Here is a 19,411-nt window from a genome sequence, read left to right as displayed (position 1 = left end):
AGTAAAGTGTTTCCCAGAGTTCTGTGAGTCTTTATAGCAAATTATAGAAACTGAGGAGGGGGTTGTGGGAATCTCTGATTGGTAGCCAAGCTGGACAGAAGTGTAGGTAACCTGGGGACTTGTGATTAGCATCTGAAGCCGGGGGCAGTCTTGTGGGACTGAGCCATTGACCTGTGGGATCTGTGCTAACTTCGGATAGTTAGGGTCACAATGGAATTAAACTGGTGACTACAGAGAATCGTAGAACTGCTTGGTGTGGAAAACCCACACACTGGATATCAGAAGGGTTATGAGTAGAGTGGTTTTCCTTTAAGCATTTAAGTTTTTCTTGATCCCCACCAGGCTGGGTTTAGAACCTGTTTGTCTGTCCTTCTTCACCATCTTGAAGGCTGAGCAGTGCCCCATCTGCTCTTCTGTAGCCTAGAGGCACTGGTGATGTTGAGGAAGGGAAATGGGAGTGGGGAGGACTCAGCCGGGCCTGTGTGTGTACTTCATTGAAGGTCACCAGCTCTGCTCTCTCCTTTGGGATTTTCTTAAAGGTTCTGGATCATTTCACCTAGTTTGGAAAGCGTTTTAGTCCTGAAAGGGAATGCACTGGGGCTTTGAATTTTTTCCAAAATTCATCAGGAAGTCCTGGATAATCTCAAGGCTCTCCAGTGATTTTTGTGTCCATTTCTATTGGCTCTGCTAATGTGGCCATTCTCTACAGGATTTGTCCTTAACTCTTCTTGGAGTAACTTTATCATCTTCCCAGTTCAGCCTGCTTCCAGCTCTGTAAACTGGTAGTGGTGGGTACAGATCTTAATGAGAATGCTGAGAATTTTGATGATTTGACTTTCTACACAATATGACTATCTGAATGTGGAGGTAAAGTTAGGAGCCACTATACTTGGCTCCATGTGAGAAATTGTGGTTTTTGTCTCAAACATCACGTTTTGAACTTGTTTGATTTATACTTTATTTATATATTACTTTTATACTTTTATTTATATATTACTATGTTTGATTCATTTTTGTTACCTGCTATAGATAGAGCTTCTGAGCTCCTGCTTTTTTCTTCCATTTCAGCCTGAAATCTATAATACTTTAATTTTTTTTTTTTTTTTTTTTTTTGCGGTACGCGGGCCTCTCACTGTTGTGGCCTCTCCCATTGCAGAGCACAGGCTCCGGATGCACAGGCTCAGCAGCCATGGCTCACAGGCCCAGCCACTCCACGGCATGTGGGATCTTCCCGGACCGGGGCACGAACCCGTGTCCCCTGCATCGGCAGGCGGACTCTCAACCACTGCGCCACCAGGGAAGCCCTATAATATTTTAATATTAATTTATCTTTGTGGCAGAAGCAATACATGTTTACATAAACACACTCACACACACACACACACCCTTATATGTAAGAAAACGAAAGAAAAAAATCTGTAATTCTACCATGAAGTGATAATCATTAACACTGAGATAGTATTTTTCTATGATAATATAGTGAGAACTTTTAATATATATATTTATATTTTTAATAAAATATCATACATGTGTAATATTATTTTACCACATTAATATATAGTTTTTGTTTGTTACCCTTTTCTTATGTTAAACATTTTAAAAATTGATTTCAATTTTTAATAATAAAATATTATCTTAAATAAATGTATATTTATAAAATATTATTTTAAATGAATCCAACACATTCCATTTTATGAATCTAATATAATTCTTTTGACCAGTATCACACTGGTGGGTACTTAGATTATTTTCAATGAGTCCTATTCTAAACAATGTTTAGATACACATGCTTATACATCATATTTTATAGTATTGCTCTTATTTCCTTCAAAGTCCAAGGAGTAAGCTCAAAGGATTATTTGAGAAGGAATCCACATTCAAACTGAGGTTGAAAATAGATTATCTTTCTCCATTGTCAGTGGGCCTACCTGATTTGGCCCACTCCTAGAATAACTATCTATGATTTTTCTAAGAACTAAATTTTGGAGCTAAAAAGTACTGTAGGAGAATATGTAGTTACAGCATTTAATAAATTTCCAAATGGGTATATATCAATTGTTTTGTATCTCAAGCCTCAGAACCAAGATCCTGAATTTTAAAAGTATTACTACAAAGCTGGTACTTGACTCACGTGTTTTGTTGGATCAGGAGACATCAAGCTTTCAGTCTTATGATGAGTTACTTAAAGTGGTATTAAAAATTCTAAGACTGCATTTAAGGGACAAAAAAAAGAAATGCTGTGTCATACTGAGACTACTAGCCTAATGAGCAATGCTGAGCAATGTTGCAGTAGCCCCTCAAAAATAGCAAATTCATGACTTGTTTCTTGCTTTGTTCCAACCATCAGGACACTTCTCTTTTTCTCCAGCACTGTCAGCTGCAGGGAGGGGAAGGAAAGGGAGAAGAGAGGAGCTCAGGAACTCACAAATTTGTCCTGACACAGCCATCTGCAATGTCGTCCCACAAACACTAACGTCTGCTGGGACTTGGAGAAGGCAGTTCTGAAGGGAAGTGGGATGAGAAAAGGAGGGTGACTATTGCTCAACCTTGACTTTCTTTGTCTACTAGTGCTGGTTCACCCTCCATCAAGCACCAGCAATGAAACAAGCCTCTATCGGTCAAGATACTGTCATTCTGACACTACTCCAGGAATCTGAGAATTCCCAATCACAGGGCGCACAATTCCCCTCATTCCAGCTTGGACTGAGTCACGCAGGTAGTAGTTCTAGAGTCACTTTATTATAATTCAGGTGCCTCACAGAAAGAAATAGCTCATGTACTTCACTTTCCGGGGCAGGGAGTTTAGTTCCCACACCAGAGAGGTGCTAAAAGGGATAACAAACTTTTATATCTCAAGGAAAGCATCCATTTCTGACCCTGACTAAAGGGTTTTTTTTTTATCCATGTTGGAACTTAATTTTCCTCAGTCAGTATTATTTTGATGGCTTATCTTACATGTTTTCTTACCCTAAAATTCCAATCCCATGTAGAAATATCCCATAAAGTGGCTCTTGAATAGGTTCTTCAGTAAATTCACAGGATGGGCAGATGCATCGGCATCTCTCCTGAGAATGTCATGTGCACTGATGCATCTTTGCCCATCACCTCAAACAAAGCCAAGTTTGTTGAATGATCAGAGCAGTGAAAGAGAATTGAGAAACATGAATAAGCAGAATAAGTCTGCTTCCAAGAACAGAAAGTAGTGATTACTCAAGCATACCCACCTTTTCCAACCTATAAACTTCCTCTGTTACCCAGAACACTTTACTTCAGCTCTGTCAGTTATGGGAAGCTGGAGTAGGCTGTGTTCAACCGATCAGTGAATTTATACGTTATTGATCCCAGCCAGCCCTGTGCTAGATGATCTAGGAAAGTCACAAACAAACCAATACACACGTTCACACATACATGTCTGTGTCATCAAGTCATCTGAAAAATGCTAAACCTATTTTGGGGGTTGTGTTTAATGTTTGGGATGCTCTTACTTAAAACTGGGGCTGCACAGCAAATGGCAATTTTTGCTTTGGAGGATCCTGAGATAAACTCAAGAAAGATAGGCAATCTTATTTAATAGAGCTAAAATTAAGACACAGATGCAATCCCATGAGATCGCTGAGTGGGAGACATTAGCCATGCATGTAGACATGTTGTAGACAGGAAATAAGCAGTTGTTTGATGGGAGGCCCACTCTGGAAGACAGCTGGGCAGATACGCTGAGAGAGGCATTGATTTATGTCAAGCTGCTTCTCACATGCACAGTTGTTAGAGCTCCTCATCATGAGAAACAGCAGGGTTGTGTAACCTGCTATAACAAACAGACCCAAGAAATGCATTATGGATCTTATTCAAGAGTAGTTTATTTCTTGCAGCCTGACACAACTGACCAGGTAGGTGAACAGTTTGGTGTGACAGGCTGACAGAGACTCTGCCATCTTCAACACGTGACTCCCATGTCTCAAATCACCTCCATTCTAACTGGCCAGAAGTATGGAGGAGTACATGTGGGAAGTTTTTAATGAATCAAGTCTGAGATGATACATATCACTCCTTCTCACATTCTATTGGCCAACCCTCAGTCCCAAAAGGAGTTGGGAAATAAGGTCCAGCTGAGGACACAGAATGAAAAGGAGGACTTATGTTCTGGTGAGAAGCTTGCAGGCTCTGTCTTTAGGATATTCTTTTAATTATATAAGGTTGGATAACGATTCTCCCACACAGGGCTAAGTAATACAGAGAAGAGATGACAATAGATAACCTTACTGAGGTTTCACAATGTGCTAAATACTGTTCTATGGGCAATGCATGTATAATTTAATTCAATTCTCACAAACCCTTGAGGTATGTAATTCAACTATCCCCACATCCATACAGATCAGGCAACAAAGACCCAGAAATAGTAAGCAATTTTTTCATGGTTACATAGCTAGCAAGTGGCAGAGCCAGGAATCCAGCTAGACTCACTCTGGAGACTGCACCTATCAGCAAAGAGGTGGATCAGTAGATAGGTGGATATATCCTTCCCTCAAGACATCTGTAGTCTCATTGGGAATATATAATCAACATGCATGGAAAAATAATAAGCCATATATAGAGTCGTCTTGTGCATTGTGCTCTAGAAATTACATTAACCGGAGTTATGGAAGTGAAAGCAACCTGGGTAGCTGGGGATCTGTGTAGACAGTGATGACTCCTGAAGGACCCAGTTTTGAAAGCCAGGGGAAAGAGGGATGTAGAGAAGCAGAGGAGAACTGTAATGAGGACCCCTTATTCAAGGGATATGTTGTGCTGCAGGGACACAGGAGTGACTGTCAGGCTACCAGACAGGGGATGGTGAGGACACTAAGCTGACTGTAGACGCCAGTGTATGATGATGAGATGTGAGTTCAGGGTAACAACCAGAGAGCCAGATGCCCTGAGTCTGTGACTCAGTCTAGACCCTCCCCTCTCTATCCACCATGGGAAAAATCCCTGGGCCTTATTCAATGTATGGCCTTATCATTTGTTTAATGCTCTTTGGTTCTATTCTTTATTTTTTTTTTTGACAAGCCACACAGTTTATAATATGCAGTTTTTGTAAAAACACATTTGTAAAAAAAATAATTTTGTTGTTAAAGTTCACTAGTTAAGAGCCACACAATAAATTGCATTCAGAATTTATTCCTAGCAAAAGGTTCTCTCTCCTGATAAACTAATATACTCACTTTTATGTCCTGATGGAAGTTATGTAAACCATCATGGTGCCCCCTTTGCTAAAGATACCAGAAAGCCAAGATTAAATTCTTTTCATTTTTACCCAAAAAAGTGGTGGGGGACTTAGATTTTTTAATACAATATCTTCTCTCCCATTTCTCCCTGCCTGCAACTCTTGTTTTTTTTTTTTTTTTTTTTTTTTTTTGCTGTATGCAGGCCCCTCACTGTTGTGGCCTCTCCCATCGCGGAGCACAGGCTCTGGACGCGCAGCCCCAGGAGCCATGGCTCATGGGCCCAGCCGCTCCGCGGCATGTGGGATCCTCCCGGACCGGGGCACGAACCCGTGTCCCCCGCACTGGCAGGCGGACTCTCAACCACTGCGCCACCAGGGAAGCCCCAACTCTTGGTTTTTATCTTTATTTTAATGGGCTGACTCTCTGTGCACTCTTCATAGAGTGCCTCAAACTATTTCAAGAAGGAAGCTGGTTAAGACAGCAGGGAGTGGATAACCGAGAACTGGGATTTGAAGGTACTTAAAAGTTTGGCCGAACGACAACCAAGGAAACTTTAAGGAAGTTTAAGGAGAGATCTTGGCAACATGGCCCCTCTAGTTTTTAAGACCGCCATATCTCCACCTATCCCCACTACATTTCAAATCCAGGGGGAGCCAAACCAGGTATTAGAGGTTTAAACAGCTCATGAGAGGAACATGTTAAAGAATCAATGTAAGTGGGAAATTTTCCTCTTTGTGCGAGGAATTGTAGTATCTGATCTCATTCATGGAAAATGTCTACTTTTCACCTGAGTTTTTTAATTTCACTTTTAATTTTAAGATAATTATAGATTCACATGGAGTTGTAAGAACTAACACAGAGAGAACCCCTTACCATTTACACAGCTTCTCCCAATAGCAATAAATTGCAAAGCTATAGTCCAATATCACAACTGGGGTATCAACACTGATACAGTCAAAGAGAGCACATTTCCATCACCACCAAGATCCCTCATGTGGCCCTTCTACAGCTACTCTCACTTCCCTCCCCTCCTTCCTGTACCCTCTTTAGCCCTTGGAAACCATAATCTCTTCTCCATTTTTAGGCTGGTGTCATTTCAAGAATGTTTTAATTAGAATGTAGTCTTTGATATTGGCTTTTTTCATTCAGCATAATTCTCTGAAGATTCACCCAGGTTGTCACATGTATTAACAACAGTTTATTCATTTTTACTGCTGAGTACTATTCCATGGTATAGACATACAACAAATTATGTAATCATTCAACCACTGAAGGACATGTATGCTGATTCCAGATTTAGCTATCACATATAAAGATCCTATGGACATCTGTGTGTAGGTTTTTGTGTGAACATGAGTTTTGTTTTGTTTTTCTCTAGAGGATGAAGTTTTGGAGGCATCTAATTACAGCCTGGCAAAAGTGGAAATCTAGGGGCCTGACTCAACCTTTGCTGGTGGGGTAGGAGTGAAGCCACAGTTTCATCTGTGTTGTTTGCCTGTAATAGAAGGTTATTATGTAAAGGTTTTCTGTCTAGCTAGGTTGTCCTTTTCCTGGTCCTTGGCTAGAAAAAGCAGACTTTTGTTGAATTTTTGGTTTGGGGTTTTTTGTTGTTTCTTTTCTTTTTTTTTTTTCTTTTTTGTCTGAGCTCTTTGGTATCCCTGGTTTCTGGTTTCTCCAGCCCCAAGTCTGGAATGTATGAGGCCAAAAAAAAGCCTGGGAACTGACCAACGCATCATTCCTTGAGTCCCCAAATCCCTAACTGGTCTTTCTACTTTTCAGTTTTCTTGTGTTCGTTTTATGTATAATGGCCAAGTTTTTTTTAAATTGTACTTAGGGGAATGAAGATGAAAAATGTATTTACTACATCTTCCTGGAAGTGGAAGTGTTTTGACATCCTTTTAAACATGGATTAATGTCTCATAAAATCAGTAAAGGCTTCATATATTATCATTTTCATCTACTTCACTGATTGACCCCTATGAAGACATAATAAAGATATAAAAATGATATAAATGAATCCTTTTTTTTTTTTTTTTTGTGGTACACAGGCCTCTCACTGTTGTGGCCTCTCCCGCTGCGGAGCACAGGCTCCGGACCCGAAGGCCCAGCGGCCATGGCTCACAGGCACAGCCACTCCGCGACATGTGGGATCCTCCCAGACTGGGGCACGAACCTGCGTCCCCTGCATTGGCAGGTGGACTCTCAACCACTGTGCCACCAGGGAAGCCCTAAATGAATCCTTTTTAACATCAAGATATACTATACGTTTCCAAAGCTTCACAAAACCTCAGCTACATGACTGACCTATTGTTACTCCATCTGTTTCAACTTTAGTTTGCATTAACATGGAACTTTGGTGGGATAGGTAATTTACTGTGAAGAAAACTCTCTTTTGTAGTAAAATTTGAAAGTCCAGTAAATTCAAGACACTGGTGAATTCAAAACACTGTGGATATATTTATTTGCAAGATTTTTTTCATAAGAACACTGAACTGAACATGAGGAACATGGCCTTATTATTCACATACTAATGAGTTTTTCTTTTAGGCAGCTCTCCATAATTAGCTAATAGCTACAGGCTGTCAAAATTAAAATTAACTTAAGAAAATATCTTTACTTCAAACCTTGTTTCCTCTGACTTAATTTAAAACTATATTTAAAATTAGAAGATACCTTTTTTAGACAATCACCTTAAGGAGATAATTAAATGATTAGAGTCCAGTCTTTGAAAATTTGCAACTATTCAAGAATTGCAACAACTTTTAAAGATAATACACAATAAAGGATAACAGAAAAAAATTCAGAGTAATTAAGAATAAAGCTGTAGAGACAACCTCCAAAGTAATGTCAACATTTAGTACAGTTTATGAAAAAATAAGAAGCAGATATTTAGAAATGAATTTCATTTAATTAGAAAACCACAGTCTCATTTATTCTTGAGGCCTGCATTTCAACCTTTTACATCTATAAGAAAAATTAATTTAGAAATTTAACTGGATATTCTCCATCATCTAAACACCATTTCCCCCCTAATGTCCAATAACTGTATGCTATGAGACTATGTTAGCATGTTCTGAGAATCTATAAAATACACTTGAAATTTTGAATTTTATTTTTAAGAACACTTTCAATTCTGCCCAAATGGATTCCATATATTAGTAGCCAATTAAAAAGTGGGTCAGAAAGCACTACAACTAGAGTATACTGAACACAGGTAATTCACTTATCCATCTTCATTCCTTTATGTAACATTTATTTTCTGATCACCTCTTATGTGCCACGTACTGTGTTGCATGCTAAAACACCAAATAGCTAGCAACCTTTATCACTGAAGAACTTATGCTACAAAATGAAAAAAAACAAAAAAACAAAAAAACAAGGCAACATAATCTGGAAGTACAACTTCAATTCCTAGAAATGAAACTTAATTTACTATGAGTCTATGTTCAAATCATTTGCCTGAATGAAACAGACACTTACAGTATCTTTATCCCATTTTGCTGTTGTAGATAAAACTTTTAACCAAAGTTAAATGCTCCTAAGGACAATTTAACCAACAGCAGTATATGGTGCCCTAACACTGAGGCCTACACCCCATTGGTTCTGTGCCACAGAATATGTAAGCACTACAAGATACAGGTTAATTTTACTTTAAGATTTTGAGAGATAAAGTTACATAATTGTATCAATAAATATTGATAATTTGAGTGTGATATATATATATTAAAACTCATATGATTACATTAGACAAAAAGGCAAATTTCACATGAATTGTTAAGACTAAAAATGACACTTCAAAAAATCCTTTTTGTATGATCTACTTTACTCATCTTGCTTCTTATTTAATCCAAAGGTTCTAGATTGCATTTCTGGATGTTTTCCATAACCATCAAAGTCCATTGTTTGCAATGAAATTTTTGCAAATTGCAGTACTATAAATAAGCATTAAGGTCAGTGCACCGTCAATTTTGTATGCAGTATAAATCCCTACAAATTCATGTATTTAAAGAAATGGCTGCATATGAGCTAAAGGTTACAAAAAGATAGTACAGGGAAGGAAAAACAGGAAATTATAAATCTTTGTATTAATTTCACTCTCAGGCCTGTCATGAAGGGAAAAGAAAAACACAGCAGAAACTGTGTATGATAGACCACCAGCACAGGGTAATGCAAAGAGAGGACATTAAAAATCATTAATAAATCTACAGCCAAGTCTCAGTGTATAAATCCTTGAAGAATATAACTTCCACAAAAATAATTATCAAAAGTGTATTACCAAGGGATTAGCTAGACTCTTTAGACATAAAAAGCATGTCATATATTGCATTGTTTTACAAAACTAGAATGGCATCATTAACGTCGAAGGTAATGGAAAAAAAAATGACCTATAGGCTAAATCTTCAAGAGGTGAACAAATGACTATTAATATGGAGTAAGGAAACTATTTCAAAGTAATAGTTATAAAAAATATAGTACTTAGATGAAGCATTAGTTATACATACTTAAGTATAGTGATTTCATATAATATTTACATAAACATACATGAAATGTGAATATGTATATCGAGTACTTATATATAGTACTTATAAGTACTTTTATTACTTCAGCAGTACTTACAACGTAGCTTTTGTCATGACATCTTGTGGGCTAATTTTTAATATATGCAAATATAAATGGTAAGAAAGGACTTCTTTTCCTGTTCTCCTGAGGTGATCACTTCCTCAGCTGTAGTTTAAATTATTACACACAGAGATGTTCCACACCATTTTACGTCTTCAGCCCAGATCTCACTTCTGGGATACAGACTCATACTTCTACCTGTCAACTATATACTATTTGGATTCTTCAAAAGCATCTAAAACTCAGCAACATTCAGAAGCAAATTCAAGTTCTCTGGCTATCCTCCCCACTACACCTTCAAATCACAGCAATGAATGGTAAAAACTTTCATCCCCTCGTCAACACAAAAATAACAGACTCATTTCTCGCACCTACACTTTCTCCCTTACCTCCCAGGTCAAGGCCATCATGAAGTCCTCCCATTCTTGTCTGCTCAATGTAACCTTCATCCATCTACCTCTCCAAATGTTCACTGATATTAACCTGGTCTAAGTGGCCAGATTCTCTGGTCTGGACCACCCCAGCTGTTCTAGTCATATCCACTCTTACCAGCCACCTTCCCGCTGTCACTTCTCTAACACTGCACTGAAAGTGATCTTTTCAAAATGCAAACATTATTATTCACTGCCTGGCTTAAAACACATCAGTGACTGCCCTTTGTTCTTAGGATAATAAACAAAATTCTTATGGTCCCTCAAGGCAACTCTGTCTCCAGCCTCGTCTGCACCGGACAACCCCTCACTCACGGCACTCTAGCTGCGCAGGCCTCTCTTCAGCTCCTCAAACACACAGTGCCCCTTCCCACTGCAGGGCCTTGAGATGCTTTTTCTCAGCCTAGAAAACTCTCCCACTTCCTTAACTAGTCAACTACTGACCTTTCATTAGATCTAAGGACAGTGATTACTTCCTCAGGTAGCTTTCCTTCATGCCCCTTTATTATGTAATTTAACATTTATGAATGTGCTTCTATGATTAGTATCTGTTGTATCCACATCTGTAAGCTCCTTGAGGACAGGATGCATCTGATTTTGCTCCACATTACATTTCTAGCACCTAGTAGAGTGTCTGGCACATAACAGGCATTCAATATACTTGTGGAAAACATGAATGAGCGCAGAAAGGTAGGAGTGTAGTGAACAATCAAAGAATGCCTACTCTACATTTCATATACGTTTTCCATTTAGTTTCCAAAAGCCCATGGTGCAGATGAAGAAGCTAAAGCTCAGAGAAATTAAAGGCTCTTGGTCAAGGTCACAAAGCTAATATGTCTCTTTACACCATGTCCAGAATCCTTATGTGGTGAGCATTTGCTGTTTCTAATTGCCCAGCATCCATCCACCTTGCTCTGCTAATGGTACCTCTAATTTTCTTTGGAAAAAGAAGCCTTCCCCACTCTCATTCCATGTGGTTTTGGAAGGGCTAACCTAACCTCTGGTAACAGTGAAAGTAACCTTAATTAATTAATTAACTAATTTAAAAATAGGAATATATGTGAGAGAGAGGGAGGGAAAGGAATTTTAAAACAAAAGTTAACCATAGGGCTTCCTTGGTGGCACAGTGGTTAAGAATCCGCCTGCCAATGTAGGAGACACGAGTTCGAGCCCTGGTCCGGGAAGATCCCACGTGCCGCGGAGCAACTAAGCCCGTACACCACAACTACTGAGCCTGTGCTCTAGAGCCTTCGAGCTACAGCTACTGAAGCCCATGCACCTAGAACCCATGCTCTGCAACAAGAGAAGCCACAGCAATGAGAAGCCCGCACACAGCAACGAAGAGTAGCCCCCTCTGGCCGCAACTAGAGAAAGCCCATGTGCAGCAACAAAGACCCAACGCAGCCAAAAATAAATAAATTAATTAATTTTTTAAAAAATTGACCATAAATAGTTTTAAAGAATGTATAATTCTTTTTATATGAAATTATGCTTGCTATTTATATAACAAGATATATAACATGATAGTCACCAAAAATTAATGCTGATTACTTCAGAGTATGAGATTTAAGATTATTTTTTAAAATATATACTCTTTTAAGTTTTGTTTGACTTTCTGAAAATGAAGATATGCTATGTATACAACCAGGAAACAAAGCAAGAGTACTTTTTTGGGGGGTAAGGGGAAGTAAAATAATTGGGAGATGCTGAGTATTTAGAGACCCTCATTTAGATAGAAAAGTACATTCAATACCTGGGATTCAACTATTGCTGCACAAACTTCACTTAAGAGGTACTGTCCTTCTTCTCTTCTCAACTGTCGCTCAGCCAAGAAACACACACATTGAGGCAAGAGTCAATGTGGTTTTTGTGCAAGTTTTTTTAAATTAATTTTTTAAAGTTTTATTCTTGTCACCCTCAATCTCTTAATCTTTTTTGTTGATTTTCTGTGAATTTTTAAGTGTTTCCCTACTCCTGTGTTTTCAACTAAAATTAGTAATTATATGTGAAAATATATAGAAATTAAACTTTTCATTAGCATGCACAGGGCCAATTATAACTGAAGAAAAACCAAACAACTTTGGAAAGGAGCAGAATTTATTCTGATACACTGTGTCATATAGATTAATTCATATTAATGATGATAAAATCTCTAAGATTGTAAAAATAAACTAGAAATGTACCTTAGAGAAGTAATGACTAAAATACTAGAGACTTTAGTCTGTGAAGTCCAGTTCCTGGCATAATACCAGCCATATAGTAAGCATTTAACATATGTTTGTTGACAAAATGAATTAATGTTTCAGTAAGTGTTAAAAACTCAAGACTATGAACAATCTTATTACAAAGCATAGCTTTGTATAGTGACTTTCCAAATTTTCCAGATAAAATTGACTATTTTTTAGCTATTAAGAAAAGAGAGACCCATTTCTTACCAAGATGGTGTCCAGGGGACAAGATTTACTCTTCTGACTTTTTAAACAACGAAAAAATAAATAAAGGAAAAAAATATATGAAATAATAGTTTTCAAACATTGAACAATAAGCAGTGGAGGATGGTGATCCCTAAAGGAGGGCATACAAATGAGGTGAGTCCTATGACGGTACCAGGTTACTGCCTGGAACTATTACCAGGATTTAGAGCAGGGAAAGGGAATGTGGATGAAGCCCCGTGGTCTTCCTGAGTTGACAAGATGGAATTGGGAGGACAGGAGTCCTCAGGGCCGAGTAGCAAAGAGACCCATGGAGAGTTTCCCCCAGCCTGACACTGGGGAAAGAACCACTGGAAAGGAATAGGCATAACAGACCTCGGAATAATCACACAGACTAGGCATAGTTTGTTTCCAGCTGCCATAGTGGGAAAACTTCATAATTCACAGATTATAGAAGGCAGATATTGCCTTAGGAATGGGGGGAAAAAATCAGCCCTAGATTAAAGACTTCACTGGACCTGCCAGACAAAACTTGAAAGCAATCCTTGAAAGGATCAAACTCTTTCCAAGGAACTTAACTGTGTCCCACATCAAAGCTCAAAAACTGATATTATATTACACACACATGAATATCCAGTGCCCACTGAGGTGAAATCTAGAATGTCTGGAATCCAGTAAAAAAATTACGGGCAAACAAAGAAGCAGGAATATATGTCCCAGAATGAGGAGAAAAATCCATCAATTGAAACAGATCCAGAAATGACACAGCTGATAGAATTTGTAGACAAGAGTATCATGAGAGTTATTATGAGTTGTTATAACTATATTTTTTATGTTCAAGAAGGTAGAGGAAAACATAAGCATTTTGAGGAGAAACATGGAAGATATGAAAAGACCCAAATTGTATTTTCAAAGAGAAAAAATACAATGTCTAAGGAGAAAACATATAGAAATTATTTTAAGAATTTCTTGGCTATAAATATGAAGTTTAATTAATTTAAAGTGAAATGTCCCTCCTACTGTATAATACAGGGAACTCTGCTCAATATTATGTAACAACCTATATGGGAAAAGAATTTGAAAAAGAATAGATACAGGTATATGTATAATTGGATCACTTTGCTGTACACCTGAAACTAACACAACATTGTTAATCAACTGTGCTCCAATATAAAACAAAAAGTTAAAAAGAAAATAAAACTTTAACCCAGTTCAAAAAAATTAATAAATAAATAATAAAATGAAATGTCCTTAAAATAACTGAGCCAAAGTATGTGGTAGGGACATATTTTCTTTTTGGTTTTCTACCTTTTATCCTACTACCCTGATCCTCGCCCCCCAGCAAATAAAATAAATAAAACTTGCCTCATAAGCCCCTTGGAGCCTCATGGGGTGGAGAGGAACTGAAGGGTCTTTGTGGATCTGTGCTGCTTAAAGAAACTCTGAGGTGATGGTGTCACCATTCTCCTTGGTCACTGATCATTGTTTTGGAATCTCTTTCCCTTAGAAGTATCTACCCTCCCTGCTTCCCTAGGCAAAATGGCATAATGGCTTCCAAGGAAAATGATTTGTGGGAGAGAAGAATGCAAAACATCAAATTATTATTTTCAAAATATTGTCCCAGTCATGTAATAATTGGATTACAAAGACCCTCCGTAATCAACTCTTCAACACAGGGGTATACCAGAACAACATTTTATAAACAGTTTACGTTGGCATCTACCACCTCCTATGGAGTGCTGCAGAGAATTCTCTCGTTTTTCTACTGACTGTGTATAAAATGTATCAGCAGGAAAAATCCTGTTGTGGATTATCAAATAGCTACAATCAAAACCTCTGCTAGTGGTAAAGAATGGGATTCAGTAACATTTTGTTTGTTTACTTACCAAAATATTTTTTCCTTGAGAAATCAATTTAATTATGTTTTAATTGGTTTGAATTCAAGTTCATGCTCTCAGCACTGAAATTTCCTTTGCTAAAGTATGTCACCTCATCCAAAGTTCACATGTTTCTTTAATGAATAAAGAAGATAACTCTGGAAGATTATGCCCTAAAATGTGAGATCCTTAGGGACATTGAACTATATTTTACTTTTAAGTTTTTTTCTTTTTATAGCATTTCACATCTAATCCAAGATTGTCCTATTGAAATATGTCTAAGAGAAAAATAAATATTTATGCAAATTTTATTGAGTTATTTATGTTTTATGATAGATATATTTATGGAATAGGCTTTTGAAGAAAGAACTATTGTGACGCTCTTTGGCATCAAAACTTGAGTTTTGAGAAAAATAGATGAGTTTGCCAGTTTTAGAACTTTTTCACATGGACAAAACAAAGATTTTCTTGTATTTTATAGCTAAATTTAAATAACACAGACTCTTTATTTCTTATAAGCCAATGATACAAATTAAAATGGAATTCAGCCTAAGTATAATATTTCAAAATGGTTAATATGGGCAATGAAACAGTTTTGGCTTCTTAAAATGTTTTGTAAATTAATGCTTTTATGGTTAAATCCCATTAACTAATGACCACAAGATTAAAGAAATGAGTGATAATTGACCTCTGTTTCACTCAAGCAAACTGCATTCTTCAGACTTAACTATTTATCTGGATCACAAAAATGATCATAAAATACACCTAAATAATCATAAAAATAAAGTTTAAACAAGCCATCAAGCAAAGTGTGTCCCACAATACTGTTTTTCAAATAAGTTAAACTCAACGAACATTTATAGAGCATTTAACAAGTGCAAAGCGTTGTGTAAAATCTAAAAGGGACACAGAGATGACAAAAGTATATTTCCTGTCACTGTGACCTTAGAATCTATTAAGTAAGGCAGACATACAAATTATTAATGCTACTACAATGAAGAAATAATGAAGTTATACAATGGAAATATTTATCAACAAGATTATATGTGTGAACTACTTTGATAAGTATTTTTTATGAATTAATGTACTTGATTTCCAAACAATCCTAAGAAATAAGGACTCTTAATAGTCTTGTTTTATAGGTCCCTTGTTTTACAGGGACACTGAGGCTTAGAGTTAAATGACCTGAGGTCAAGAAGGCAGAGGCAGGGGCTTCCCTGGTGGCGCAGTGGTTGAGAGTCTGCCTGCCAATGCAGGGCACACGGGTTCGTGCCCCGGTCCGGGAGGATCCCACGTGCCACGGAGCGGCTGGGCCTGAGAGCCATGGCCACTGAGCCTGCGCCATGGTCGCTGAGCATGCGCGTTCGGAGCCTGTGTTCCGCAACGGAGGAGGCCACAACAGTGAGAGGCCCGCATGCGGCAAAACAAAAAAAAAAAAGAAGGCAGAGGCAGGATTTGAATCAAGGCAGAGAGTTTGTAAAGATATGAATAAACTGCACAGATAGCCAATACTGTTAAAGGAGAAAAGTATAAGGTGTAGAATCTAATTACTATATAGATCTGAATTTAAACTGTGGCCTTGGGAATTCCCTGGCAGTCCAGTGGTTAGGACTCCTTGCTACCACTGCGGGGGCCTGGGGTTCGATCTCTGGTTGGGGAACTAAGATCCAACATGCTGCATGGCACATCCAAAATAAATAAATAAATAAATAAATAAATAAATAAAAATTTTAAAATAAAATAAATTGTGGCTCTTTTTTTTCCTAACTGTATAAACTGAGTAAATATTCAAATAAGCCTTTCTGAGGCTTATCGTCTATAATTATGCAGTGAAGATTACATTAGCTCTTCCATAAGGTTATTGTGGGATTATACAGTTTAATATTTATAACAAGTCTAGGATAGTGTACTATACTTGGCTGTCCCTCAAAAAATTATAATTATTTTTATCTTACAAAGGGTCTTATATAAGTTAGGAATAACTGTAACACCAAAATAACAGTGACAAACTCTCAAATGTGTATTTTCTAATGTAGAAGATGACTAAGGCCAGAAAGTCCAGGGTTGGTGTGGCAGCTCCATGAAGTCACCAGATACCCAGATTCTCCTATCTTTCTGCTCTACCATTTTTGATGTGTTGCTTCCAGATTTAAGGTGACCTCACGATTCAGAATGGATGCTGGTGTTCCAACCATCTCACCCACATTCCAGACAGCAGAAAGAAAAATAAGACAAAGCTAAATGAGTCTGCCTCTAAGATCCCTTTAAAGAGTCTTCTTGGAAGTTTCTCACAACACATTTGCTCTTACATATCTAAATTGGATAGATACAACAGCCTCAAGCTACCTGGGAATTATTATTATTTTAAGTGGCCCTATGGTCACTTAAAGAGTGTCATTCTGTTAGTAAGAAAGGAGAGAAGGGGTATTGGATGACTCTGATGGCAACACATAAAGTAAAAATAATTTAGAAGATTGAGGAAAGAAAACTAGATACAATTCTCAATTCCTGAATGCAAAGGAAGAGAATGCTGTACCCCATAAGCATGACCTTTGCATGACTAAATTACACAGCCCCCAAAGACAGCATCAGAGAGTAGAATTTCCTCATAGAATATGATAGTGGCATTCCCACAACATGGACTAAGTAGATTAGGTGACAACAATTCGTAAGCAATGGACAGAAAAGAAAGCAAAATGAGAGTGAGTCAATAGGTTTTCAGTGGCCAACTCAGATACACGCAAAAAGGGTAAACTATACCTTCTATTTGCTGTAATTAATCTTTTTGTCAATCATCCCTGCTTGATCTAGGTGTTTGGAAAAGGAAATGATAATTCCCAGGAATCATCATCATTCAAAGCTTCCAGCTTAGGCTGCTTCCCTGAGCAACATCAGAGGTAATTCCAGGAAGGTGCAGCAGGGGGAGCCTATGGGACAGTAGGCCTGCTTGGAAGTCTCACTTGGCCGGCAATCCACCACCCCTTCCCTGAGCGCCTATCTCAATCTTTGCAGCAATCCTGACCACTGAAGGAAATAGAATGGTCCCTACACAAGAGGTTCTAAAATCCCTGGAATTCTGGCTGACAGCATTGGGTTAGAGTCCCATCTCCCTGTCAGGCTAGCTGTCAACCTTTGGCACAGTTACTCATTTTAAGTCTTGATCTACTCATTGTAAAGCTGGGATGATAATATGAATAGTACCTACCACATGGAGTTGTTTTGAGGATTAAGAGCTCGGTAGAGTACTTCATTTTAGCAAACATTCAATAAATATTAGCTATTCTGCACGTTACAGTCATATTGGACAATAGTGGAACCCTCTTACAAACTAAGTAACTTAAATTTCTAAGTCTCAGTTTCTTGAGTATCTGGCACCTAGCAGGTTTGAAATAAAATGTAATGATTTTTGTGATAATTACAATATGTATTTAATTTTGAAATATATATCCACACATATACATATGTGTGTGTATATATATATATATATATATGGAGACTAGTAATTGAATTTTCTCAGTATGAGTTCTGGAAATTTGCCCTTACAGATTATTTAACTGCAAGTGCATTTTATTATAATATACCAATAACTCATTTGATATATTTCCTTCTGTCTTCATACCCTCTCAAGTGATGATATAATAAGATATATTATTTAAAGAGCAGACATGCATTTGACTTAGTCATAAACTAGTGTAATATAATGTCCCTGCCTCTTAGATCTGACACAAACTGCTCTCTTTAAATGGTATCACAGAATGTTGAGATAAGTCTGGATGTGTAAGCTTACCTTTTGATTCCATTAGCGTGTGCACAACTCACTGTATTTAAGCTACCGTCTCAAAAGGGATCATCTTTTATCTGCCAAAGACTCCAGATTTCTGAATTCCAGAAATGAGTTCACTGACCTAAATATTTGGAAAGGGGGTAAATGCATTTTCCCAAAAATGGAATAAATCTACCATAGGAAAATTAGCCAGGGAGGGAAAGAGATTACTCTTGGAACAAGCATGTGTGGATTTATACACAGTGCATTAGTCAATGATGTATTTAATGTCTTGAGATAGCCAGAAAAGGTACAGTTGGGCCAGGACTCTGCACACCCAGAGTGTTAAGCAACTGTTTTCAGGACCCAAGTTCTTTGGGCTAAGTGTTGTTGGTTGAGACCAATGGTATGTTTTCATGGTAAACATCCAGATTTAAGGGAACTGTTTGAATTATTTTGCAGATAAATTATAAATCCAGAAGTTGATAACTTCTTCCAATACCAGTGAAAGTCTCCTACATTTAGGATATAATCCCTTCCTGGGCACTAAGTCTGAAAACAATTAGCCACCAGGTGACAGGTGGAATCTTCTAGAAGTGCTACTTTCTTACTACAGTCTTAGGTTACCTCAACATTGGAAGATATTATTCCCATTGCTTTAGTTCTGAAATGACACGTCCTAGAATCATCTGAATGCAAATATTCATGTACCATAGATCTCTTCAACCTCGTTATTTAATGGACATTCATGGTTCAAGTACTGCAGTTGGAACACAGTAACTTGGAAACCTGTCAGCTTTGGATTTCAAATCTTGACACTCCCACCGATTATGGGTTTCTCCCATGCCCCAAGCAACCACCCCCTTTCCTTTCCCTAAAGAAGGTTTTCATCAGGCATAGGTGGCTGTGAGAAGCAGGTATTTAATCCTAGTCTATTCATATATTACTTTTCCAAGAAAAAATTACTCACATTATAATCCTTTATTAAATAGCCTAATAACCGAAAAAATCATTTAAACAAATAATTGTGACATTTTTTATATAATAGGAAGAACACTGGGTTTGAGTTTAAAAAATTGCAATT

Source organism: Mesoplodon mirus (assembly GCF_964341445.2).
Source record: "Mesoplodon mirus genome assembly, chromosome: 17".
Taxonomy (NCBI): Eukaryota; Metazoa; Chordata; class Mammalia; order Artiodactyla; family Ziphiidae; genus Mesoplodon; species Mesoplodon mirus.
The sequence above is the reverse complement of the archived record's forward strand: the minus strand, read 5'-3'. Positions refer to the sequence as shown.